The sequence below is a fragment of the Myotis davidii genome, unplaced genomic scaffold (genome assembly GCF_000327345.1).
Source record: "Myotis davidii unplaced genomic scaffold, ASM32734v1 scaffold118, whole genome shotgun sequence".
Taxonomy (NCBI): domain Eukaryota; kingdom Metazoa; phylum Chordata; class Mammalia; order Chiroptera; family Vespertilionidae; genus Myotis; species Myotis davidii.
In genome coordinates, this window is record NW_006290441.1 from 2973418 (window position 1) to 2981805 (window position 8388).

Consider the following 8388-nt stretch of genomic DNA (forward strand, 5'->3'; position numbering starts at 1 on the left):
TCTCTCTCGCGCCTCCCCCTCCTCCTCTCCCCCTCCCCTTTCCTCCCTCCCCCTCCCTTCCATTCTCTCTAAAATATCAATGCAAAAAATATCCTCAAGTGAAGATGAACAACAACAACAAAAAGATTCCCCACCCCCCCCTCCGGAACCCAGCCTTGTATTTTATAACTGGTTATCAAAAAAGTTGTTCTTTTGTGAGATCACGTGGCAGTGTATTTTAGCAGAAAGTGCACTGGACTAGGCAGTGAACTGCTCTCTACTCTTAGTTCTTCAGCTGCACAACTAGCTTTGTAATTGTGGAGTAAACATTTGATCTTTCTGAGCCTCCGTTTTCCCATCTATAAAATGGCAGTATTGGTCCAGTACATTTCAAAAGATTTTGAGGATCAGACAAAACAGTGCATGTAAAAGAAGGTTACAAAGCATAAATGCTCACAGGGGGTTAAACTTAGAGGGCCTGCTGTGTCCTAGGCACTGTGCTCCCTCCTGGACAGAAGTGATACTATTACTGGCCATGACAGCAGCTCACAGGAAGCCTGGGCTGTAGCTGCAGGCCCAGAGCGGGGAAGAGAGATGAGGATGTATCCCCTTTGTTGCTTGGGCTACGACTCTGGACTTGCCCAGGACTCTCACTGGTCCTGACCTAGTGTCTTTCCTCTCCATTGCAGGAAGATGAGAGACTGCTTGGGCACCAGCACTAGTACCAGGAGGCCCTGCACTGGTTAAAACCATCGCCGCGACCTGAGCAGGCAGCAAGGTAAGCAGAGAGGCCAGTCCAGGCGAGCTCCTGGGATGGGAATGCATTTCCGCCTCAGCCTCTGCCCGGAAAATCCCAAGTGCACAAACAAGTCAAGGCAATGCATCTGGGTCCTCCTGCCCGTATCCAGGACCCAGAGGAAGGGCTTGCTTCCCCTCCAAGTGCTCCAGCTACCCCCCTCTTACCCCCCCCTCCCCCAAGCCGGGATTCTTCCAAGTTATAAAAAATGAGACACTGGAGGGGAAGAAAACAAGTCCTCTCACTGTCTTCTCCCTTCTCCCCTCTGAGCTGTTTAAGCAAGTTCCCAGGAGCAGCCCAGAGCCTTGTTTGACTGGACGGGAGGTAGGAGGAGTGGAATGCGTGCAAAAACCGAGCTGATCAAAAGACAGTGCTGTTTCATGGAAGCCTCCCAGAGCTAGAGAGTGAGAGGGGGAGAGAGAGAGAGGGAGAGAGGGGGAGAGAGAGCACAGCAAGCGAGCGCTGGCGAGAACAGGGTCTCCATGACAACTGGCCTGGCCGGCTAGCAGTGCTCTGCTCATTTGGCTGGAAGGAGCACCACGAAAGGTCAGAGGAAGGCGCTGTGGGAAACTCGCAGCAGGTATCAGAGCTCAAGTGAGTGGATTTGGGGGCCCTGGGCTCCCTGACAGACTGTGGCGTGAGCCAGACTCTGCCGAGAATGGAGTGGGCAGGAAAGCACCGGGACTTCCAGGTAAGGTCTGCTCCGGGCTCAGACTGTTTTCCTCCTGTCCTGACCATGGTCTCGGGCTGCTTTCTGGGAGGCAGGCGAGTGACTGTGCTCTCTGCTCAGGGTCGGGGGCTCAGGAATGATGTCATGCTCCAACAGTTGGATTCTATTAGCTCAAGGAGGAGGGATACAGCCAATTTTCTTGACTTTGCAAGTCTAGCTGATCTCACTCTTGCTGAACCTGAAGTGTTCAGACTTCACCATAGAAATCGTCTTATTTTTATTTAGAACAAAGACTTAGGATATTTTACAGGATGAATCTTACATAGAAAAAGTGAGTTTTCGTCACTCCAGCATCGTGTTTATAGTTCTTACATGGAAACTCCGGTGTCTTTTGAGTGGCTCCGTTTGTTCTGTGAACACTGTCTGTTTTGTCTCTTGATGCTGCTGTGTCTGACCTGTAATGAAAAAAAAAAAAAGCTAATGAACTCAGCTAGGAGCCTGTGGTGAGTTGCAAGTCTCTGTGGAGCACTTATTAGGACAGAGGGACTGTCTTAGGGCTATCTAAACTGGGGTCAGTGTGTGTGTGTGTATCTGCCTGCCTGCCTGCCTGTCTCTCTCAGCTCCGTAAGCAGCAAGCTGTCCTCCCTCATTAATAAGGTCCATCACAGGCTTTCCTTAAAGATCTGTTGGGGTGGGGAGGGTGCTAGGGGACGGGTCTTGGGGTTGGAGGGTCTACAAAGAGGTTTCTTAACCAGGTATTTCAGAGTGAGCTCTCAGTGGCAGCTGCTAGAAGCGAGGCTGCCAGAGGAGACAGGAGGTGCTGGGGTTGTGCCGACGGATTCCCAGGGTTAATATTTTAACCAGATCTCAGGGCACGCAGTGTGCTCCTACTGTTTGTCCTCTGTTTTGGTAAAACTTGTTCTGACCTAGCGGAGGGTTGTCTGGGGAGCGCAGTGTGGCCTAGGAGAGGAGACCCATCCAGAAAGGCTCGTGCACAGGTGAAGGGGTCGCTAGGTTGTCAGTGGCCTTATTAGGAGGACTAACGCAGTGGGCACTCCCTGCAGCAGGGACCCATCAGAGGATGTGCTTCCACCCCAGCCAAGCTGTGTCTTACACTCCTGGACCTCAGGCGACTTGGGTTTCTCTGTGGGATGAAGGAACAGCTGCTGTCCTGGCTCTTCGTTTTTTCTTGAACTTTCTGAACAGAATGTCTTTTGTATTCTGGCAAACAATGAGGGGGCCTTCTGATTCATTCCGGGTCAGCTTGCCAATGCAAGAACCGGCCATCCCCATTGCGGGCTCCCTGAGTGTGGACGTGTGTGCATGAATGTTGTGGCCTGAGGGCCCACAAGGGCGAAGTCAGTGGCCCTGGACCTCAGATGGGCCACTTCTAAAATGAGGCCTCTTTTCACTACACTTCAGGGCCCCTCCGCTTGGTTGAAATGTGTTGTACTGGGGGAGGGGGACGATGCTGTTGGTTGGGATGAGAGTGGAGCCTCTGAAGCAGGGGGCCCTTCAGTGGGCAGGACTGACCCAGGATCTCAGTTCTCCTGCACTCGTGTGGTTTATGGCTGGGACCCCTCAATTCTGTCGCCCCACACGTGGGAAGGAAGAGGCTAGCAGATGACCTTTCTTTGGATGTTGCAGACAATTAATGGATCTGGGGTTAGGAGACTTGAGTCCATGGCCAGGTTCTCAAGGTGGACACGGGCAAATTCCTGACCTCACTGACTTCAGATTTATTAGCTGTGGGATGGAAATAATGATAAAACTGTTTCTCAGGATTGTTGAGGGGAGCAAATGAGATAATTTCCATGAACGTAATTTTAAACAAGTCAAGTCCTATGCAGTGTAAGATGAGTTGAAATTTGAAGGACGGCCCAACTCCCTCTGGAAAGTACTGCCTCTCTGCTCTGGTCTCCCCACTTACCAAGCGCCCCCTTCTCTTGTGCATTTATAAATAAAGATGAGAAGAATCTTAGAAGACTTCTTTAAGCTGTTACAGTGCTTTCTTGGGTTGGGAAGTTGAGAAAGAGTGGTGTTCACTGTAGACTTTGAGCCTCGTGAATGACCTTCAGAGATAACCCTTTCCTTAGGTCACTTGACTTGTTTTAGTACCGAGGAGAGGGATTCCAAGAGACCCCTGGCTTTCCCAGTGCCCCACGGCTACCTGGCAGGTATGCTGCCATCGATGTCAGCAGCTGGAGGAGAGGCTGCTGCTTGCCAAGGCTGCTTCCCTTGTCTGCTGGGTTCTGCTGGGGAGACTGTGTTGCAAGGGCAGGGAGACCTCTCTCCTCTGCTCTCCTCTCTCCTTTGAAAGGCAGGCCTCTAACTGGCAGGAAGAGTTCCTGCTCTGGAAGGCCCCTTGGGGGCTGGGCAGCTCTTTCAGGAACTTGTGTTGCTACAGCTTAGAGGGAAACAAGAAAGAAAGAAACAAGGAAGTGGGAATTCCAAGGGCAGAGATACTTGATATGCCGTGGGACTGTGCCAAGGAACAGAATTGAAGGGGAGGGGAGATGCCAGCCAGGGCACCCCAGATCTGTCCTCAGGAATCTGTAGGGATCATGGTATACTAGATGGGGACACAAAGAGGGGCCAGGCACCCATGGGGGCCTCAGCTTTTGTTGTCAGACCAAGAATCCTGCCAGCCATGCCCTGGAGTGGTGTCTGGGAGGAAGCCCCCGAAAAGACCCAGAGTGGGCAGATTTTTTATTTTATTTTTAAAAAACAATAGAGCCCTGTTTCCAGGTGAATCCCGTCACTGCAGCTTCTGAGGCCTGCAGCTTAGACTGGGGCTGCAGCTGTGCCCACTCCTTGTCAGTCCAGCTTCCCAGAGCTGGGTCACAAGTTGGATCCCTCCATCTTCCTTAAGGGGCATTGCTGTTCTCACTGTCTTCCCCTTCCTCACCTCCCCTTCCTGCACACTCTCCCCCCGGGCTCCCTCCTCTCTAAAATGAGAATGGTCAGTTACCCAGGGAAGTTGGAACTTCGAACTACTTTGGAGGACAGGCCAAGAGCATCCTTAATTCTGCTGGTTCTGCCCCTGTCCCTGGAATGAAGGGCTTGGGCGCACAGGTTGGAGGGGCATCCCAGACTGCAGATATCCTCGCCACTTGGCTGGCCTGGAACTAAGAGAGGCTGTGCTCCATTCTCCACCCCCTCCGATTCTAAGAACTGTTTTGAGGAGTTCTGCCTGGCACCTGAGGGAGGTGGGAGCCCTCCAGAGCAGCTCCCTGCCGGCTGGTGGGACTGAGGGACTGAAGAGCATGTCTCCCTGTAGCTTCTCTTAGCTGTTCCCTGAGAGACTCCGACTGTCCAAGGTGGGGCCCAAGAGAGTTTTTTGAGGCAGCCAAGCAAAGGGAACATGTATCCAAGCCCGCAGGAGGCCAGGCAGCATCCCTGCAGAGCTCTGGAGTGGCCTCCCCTCTGTGCTCTGCACTGGCTGGGAGGAAAGGATGTTTAGGGCAGGCTGGTGGGAGGGGGAGGGGAAATCGGCTCCCAGATAATTGAGTTCTTTGAGTTAGAGGAACCATGGAAAGTGGAGAAGGGGCCATGAGGGCATGAAAGGAAAAAAAAAAAAAAAAGACCATCTGGCATAGTCTGCAGGGATTTCTCTCCAGAGCCTGTGGGAAAACTCGAATTAGTGAGTGCCTTCTTCTGGGGGTGGGGAGGGAGACTGTGCATCGATTTTATGCTGGGAGGAGACATTGCGTACATGTGTCTCGGTAGGTGGGTGGGGGGAAATGCTGGGTACATCTGTCTTAGGGGGACATGCCACATAATATTGTCTGATTGAAAAAACTTGGGGTCTCTGTTTCTAGCCATAGGCCCTAGAAAACTGGTGTGTGTGTGTGTGTGTGTGTGTGTGTGTGAAGTGGGGGAGCGGTGGCACAAGTGCAGAGCTATTTGGCAGGCTCTGCCCCCACTTGTCCTGGTTAAAACCCCTCCTCAAGTTCAAGGTATGAACATGACAAGAGCCATATGCAAGTTCAGCAAACAGTGTCTAGGGGTGAGTTAACATCTTTCTGCAGGGCTCCCAACTAGAGGAGTGGTGGGTAGAGTGTGGGGTGGGTGGCTGGTAGGTGGACAAAGAAGATCACGAGGGGCTCAAATGGAATCGTAGGGGAGAGGAAGATGTTAAATGAGTCTAGACTACATTATTGAAGGATTTTTTCCAAAGATCCCTTCTCTTATTTTTTTTGGCTCCGATACCCTGTTGTTGTAGGGCTGTTGAAATTATCACAGTATTCTCCTCATGTACAAACTGCCTGAATGTTGATTGTACTTTTCTTATAAAGGGTGAATTATATGCAATTAGGGCGTGAGGCCCTCTCAACCAGAGCTGACCTGTTCCTCAGGGCTTGTTATGAAACCACCTCACTTTTCAAAAATCTAGACTCTTGTTCTGAGAGACTTGTCCCTGAAGGGGTTTGTATGTGAGCTGGAGATGCGCTAAGAGGAAGCAGCACTGTTTGGGATAAATGGGATGAATGGAAGGTTATGGGAATCATGATCTGGAACAGTAAGAAAAAGGGAGAGGCCCTGGGGAGGAGGACTGGAGAGAAGACAGTTCTCAGGGAAGGCAGGGGTGACAGATAGAAAAGGGTTACCTGGGTGGACCTAGGAGGCCTTCACAACTGAGCAGAAGGCTGGCCTGTCCCCACGGGACTCAAGGAGACCGTGCTGTGTAGGTTCTAACAAACCCTGGAAAGACAGGGGTGGCTGGCATTGGGATTGAACTCCTGTTCATTTGCTCTTGGACTTGGCAGCATCTCTGGTGCCCACATGCTGTCTTGGTCTGTTCACCCATTTAGTTTCACCCATTAAGTCACTGAACACAGAGGATCTGGGCCAAGAGCTGGGCAGGATCTAAAAAAGCATCAAGTGTGGTACTGATGCCCATATATGTTGTGGTTATTTCCTCCCCAGAGCAGGCCTGATTAAGAGAGGAGAACCATAGATCTGCTGAAGTATAGGGTTTTCGTGTCAGGGTTAATGAATCTTTCATGCTTTAGGCTGGGAAAAAGGAGGAGGGTCCGACTCTCAGATGCTGATTTAAAGCATTTAAAACATGGTCTGAATGATGGAAGAGAGCCAACTAAAGGACTGGAAATATGAAGAGGGTGAGGGTTCTCGGCCTGTGTGAAAGCTTTTCTGAGAGTGTCAGAAGATGGGGTGTGAGGGAGGGGGTGATAGGAAAAGGGAAATGGGAAAATTGGAAGGAAAACTATGAAGTTGCCTGGGTTTTAGAACTACTTCACTTCATGGAAGGAACTGAATTTTGATGCACTCACTTGTGTCCTGGAACTTGTGTATCAGAACTCTCTTATGGAGTTCTGATAACTGAGTTGTCATAAATTACTTTTAAACGAATCAACCTGTGATGTGTTTGTTCAACTGGATAATTGGTGAGTGTACAGTGCTGCCTTAGAGCAGCTCTGATGGAACCATTTGCACTTACTATAAGTCTTTTACGTTGGTATGGTGCAGTGATTAAGAGCTGGAGCTCAAGAGTCTTTTAAGCCTACATTTAGAACCTGACAGTTACTACTTACTAACTGTGTGACCTTGCAACCTTGGGCAAGTTAATTAATGTCTCCGAGTCTAAGTTTTCTGCGAGGCATCCGTAAAATGGATATAGTGATAGTACTTAGCTTGTTGGAATTGTGGTGAGGACGACATGAAATGACACCTGTAAATGCTCTCAGCCCAGAGCCTGGCACACAGTAGATGTTCAATGCTTTCCATTATCATTACCAACTTAGAGCAGCATTTCCAAGGGAGTAACGCTGGCACCTCTTAATCAGGTTGGGGTTACTGTGCTGGGCAAGTCAAATCAGATTCTTCTTTTAGTAGGAGTTTCCACTTTGCATTTTCTTCATCTTTCTGTCACGACCCCAGGAGAGTCTCTGAGGTGGTCCTTCTCAAACCAGCTTCACAGGCTCAGCTTTATCATCCTGTAGGATGCTTACCCTTAATGGTCAGGGGAGACTAGAACTGCCTCTTGCCTGCCCCTTTCCTGTAGGCCAGCCCCCGTGGGGCTCCTGCAGTCCTCCTTAACCCAGGACTGGAGGCCCTTCGCCAGCTGCTCCTAGTGCTCTGCACCCAGGCCACGCCAGTGCTCCTCTCTCTACTTCCATCAATTCCATGGATGTCTCCTCCACCACCCAGCTCAGAGCACAGGCTTTGCAGCCAGCTCTGGAGATGTGTAATGTGGCTCTTCTTCTTCCTATCTGTGGACCTCTGGCAAATTAATCTCTGTAAACCTTAGTGTCTTCACCTGCAGATTGGGAGTGTTGTTACTCATCTCACAAGTTGGTTGTAGTCTTTTCGCCATCTTCCTGTGCCACCATAGTCGTACACATGGATGTCCTGGCTGATGCTCTGAAGAGTATCAACAGTGCCGAAAAGAGTGGCAAACGCCAGGTTCTTATTAGGCCATGCTCCAAAGCCATCAGCCGCTTTCTAACTGTGGTGACGAGGCATGGTTACACTGGTGAATTTGAAGTTATTGATGACCACAGAGCTGGGAAAATTGTTGTGAACCTCACAGGCACAGGTTAAACTAGTGTGGAATAATCAGCCCCAAATTTGATGTGCAACTGAAAGATCTAGAAAAACGGCAGAACAACTTGCTTCTGCCCCGTCACTTTGGTTTCGTTGTACTGGCAACCTCAGTGGGCATCATGGACATGAAGAAGCAAGAAGAAAACACACAGGAGGGAAAATCTTGGGATTCTTTTTCTAGTGGTGTAATGCAAATGTGCAAGTAAAATGCCTCAAAGGAGAAAAAATTTTGTTGTAAGGGTTAAATGAGTTGATTTATATAAAGCACTTATAGTAGAACTAGGGCATATTCCTAGCACGAATTTGCTCTCAGTGAATGCCAGCTGCTGCTGTTAGAGATCTCTCCCACCATGCATTCCTTTGCCTGCCTTCAGCA

At 50.0% G+C, this 8388-nt stretch overlaps 1 protein-coding gene and 1 pseudogene across 2 annotated transcripts in view; both read left to right on the forward strand.

Moving 5' to 3' along the window:
- Window positions 1–672: 672 nt before the first annotated feature.
- ST5 (suppression of tumorigenicity 5) overlaps window positions 673–8388 on the forward strand; it is a 104322-nt gene continuing 96606 nt past the window's right edge. Inside the window, exon 1 of one of the 2 annotated variants that reach the window (XM_006763485.2) lies at window positions 673–757. The gene's annotated coding sequence lies outside the window, so the exon portion shown is untranslated. Of the gene's footprint in view, window positions 758–869; window positions 1467–8388 lie in introns of those variants that run through there. The other variant, XM_006763483.2, reaches the window with a different exon arrangement.
- LOC107183040 lies at window positions 7806–8232 on the forward strand (annotated as a pseudogene).